The following is a 3,226-nucleotide window of genomic DNA, read 5'->3' on the forward strand; positions in this document are numbered from 1 at the left end:
CCCTTGGACTGTGTGTTTCTTCAGTATTACAAAGCAGGCACATCACATGACTGCCTTGTCCAACACGATCACAATATGTCCACACACATAACAAAAATATAATATGCTTCACAGGATAGGTTATCAAAGTGAATCAGATGGCAAGTCCAACTCTTTACACAAATAAGTCTCTACCACAGTTCTTTGTAGTCTGAGCATCATTTTTAAAGGTAGTTAATTTGCGTTGTCCAACGCTTGGTTGCACAATAACTCAGGGATGAAAGAATGTTGTCTAAACCTGCCATTTGTGTTTTTTGTTCAATCTATCCTATAGTTAGTGGGTCAGTGAATAGCAGTGGAGCGAGAAACAGAACAACATTTACAGAATTAACTAACTTACCACATATTGTTGGGGAGCACTATCCATATCTAGATTTATTATTAACAACTGTTTGGACTTGTGGACACATTGTTTTCAAGCACACAACTTAAAAATGCCCTTCTTTCTGTGGAAAGCCAATCAAAAATACAGAAATGTGACAAGTACAAATCAAAAATTAATGCAAAGATACAATTCAAAGATCAAGCAACAATTAAATGTTTTTAATACATGTAGTGTATTTAATATTAAAAGAATCCTACAATTCTGGGTGAGGTCAATCAAATCTAAAATAAAGGCACTGTTGCATCTCTGTTTAATTTCTGATGATTAGGGTTCCTCCAGGAGTCAAGAATGACGAGCAGTCTTAATTCCAAGATTTTAGTTTATTTCAGAGTACAAACAAGCATACAAATACAAATAAACGAGCTGAGAAAAGAGGGAAATTAATGCTAAAGGGTGCGAGACAAAGGAATAAAACAATAAAGGATGGCACTTCTGAAAAATCTATTACTTTTATAGGTGAGATAAAGAAAATTCCTTGATAGTGATGTATTAATTAATATGCTGCTTAATTAAATTAATTACATCTTGTGGGTAATGTGCTGATACTTAACTGATGAAAAATGAGAAAACTGCTACACTGCTTACTGCCAGTGAATGTAAAAAATATATGAGTGTGTTTAAAAAGTACATATCTTATAAAAGCATTATTTAAAAAAAACCCAGTGGTTTCTAACAGCACTTGTGGAAATATTAGGGTAACTGGCCAAAAGCTTTACTGAAGTTGTTAGCTTCGACATACAAATAAAAGGAAGGGAAGAGAGGAAAAACTCCAGGAAGGATATTCTAGAGGTTAGAAGCTTGGAAACAGATTAAGTTTTCCATTAGACTAATTACATTTAGGAATGATCATGAATCCAGTTTGGCAGAACACAGATAGAGGATACTAATGGGGGAGAAGATTATAAAGGATTGAGTCCATGTAAGGATTTCAAAACAGGAATGATAGTTTCAAAGCTTGAGATATTGACCTACACAGGGACTACGTATGTTCCTGTGTCGGTCAATACGACAAAGGCAATTCCTGAATAGGGATCTGACATTGTTGGGACAAAAGAAGCAGGTTACTTGGATGATCTAAAATGTACAGAAGGGAGAATGAAGTAGTTGAATTGGGGTGCATCAAAATAATAAGGGAAATAATAATAAAAATAACCAAGACTGAGCAGAATGCAAAGATGGAAATGAACAGATTTAGTGGTAATATTAGAATGAAGCCCAAGCTCAAGTTCAAATATAATGCCAGTTCTGAACAGTTAGGTTCAGCTGAGACAGCAGTCAGAGAGCAGGATGATAACAGTAGTTATTGAACAGTGCTTGTGATGGGAACTGAAATCAATAGCCGCCCTAATATTTATTAAGTGGAAATTTCTGCTTGTCCAATTCTGCAAGTCAGACAAAAGGGGAAGAAAATGAGGTAGAGCCATGTATCCTCAGTGTACATGTGGGTTCTGTTGCTGAGAGCCTGTATGTGGATGGCAGATTGATGAGTGCAGGAATAGGTCCTTGAGGACACTCTGAGGCAGTGGTTCCTGCTTGTGGCCCACTTGTGACTTTCATTCACCTCTGTGGTTTTGGAATATCTGGTTTCAACTTGGTTAATGATAATTGAAGCTCACCTCTTTTCACAACATCAAGATCTACAAAAACACCATGAAGAATATTCCTTCACGATCCTAATGGGATCACAGTGAAACCGTTAGATATACAAGAATAGCTGCCTATCATCACCTCACCAGAGGACTGGGATTTTGCTCTTCCTGTCTTGCCTGAAGCTGTTCTGTCTATACCTATAACATGTTAACATTGACATTGGCCCTGCCTAGCTAATGGGTGGGTTTCCCTGTTCTCTCCCACAGTTTTCCGTACAGACACACTGAGAAATAGCAGTGAAAAAGAAAAATACCCAGATGGAGGGAGATAATGCACCTGTCACCTTTGGTTCAGAAAGACCAGTCATCAGAGGCAAGTCTGCTGCAGCACTATTCGAATTTCTTGGATGGAGTTAGTGACTTCCCTTATGTTAGTTGCAATCCTTTTTGAAAAATATCAGGACTGTCCAGTGCAAAGAAACCTTTTGAACCAGGCGGGCACTGTGGGAGAAAGTACACAAAAATATCAATAATATTTACTAGGAACAACATCCAAAGCAGGAATTGTAGGCTCTTCCTCAGAAGGGACAAGCAAATAGACAGTCTGTGAGACTGTATACTCCTTTTACAGAACTCCCAATGCATAAACTTGTTCATCAACACCATGAAAAATACTCCTTCTCCACTTCCAGGAACACATGAGGATGTTGCATTTCTTTATGGAGATTTTGAGTACATCCTTGACTGCCTCTCTGTTTGCTTGATAATTGCTTGCAGTAACAGAGATTGGAAAGCACTGTCTGATCTGTGAGTCAGGTGTTGGAAATTCAAGATTCAATATTCAAGATTTATTTATCACAAGCACATCGAAACATACATTGAAATGTATGTTTGTGTTAACAAACAACACACCTGAGGGCGTGCAGGGGGGCAGCCTGCAAGTGGCGCCTCACATTCCAGCGCCAACATAGCACACTCACAATGCTCTGCATTGTTACATAACAAAACACAATATACCAAGCAACAAAACCTGCCCCATTTTTCACCTCACCCAAGAGTCCTCTAACCTTAAGACCCCAAGACAGGCCATCTTCTTCAACCTCCAATGGACTTGGATATGGACTCAGATTCAGACTTGGCCACTCGGACATTGCACCTTCAACTACACCAGCAGACTGACAGAGATTTGCGGACCCGTGGCTTTGGCCAATGA

This window comes from Hemitrygon akajei, chromosome 4 (genome assembly GCF_048418815.1).
Source record: "Hemitrygon akajei chromosome 4, sHemAka1.3, whole genome shotgun sequence".
Lineage (NCBI taxonomy): Eukaryota > Metazoa > Chordata > Chondrichthyes > Myliobatiformes > Dasyatidae > Hemitrygon > Hemitrygon akajei.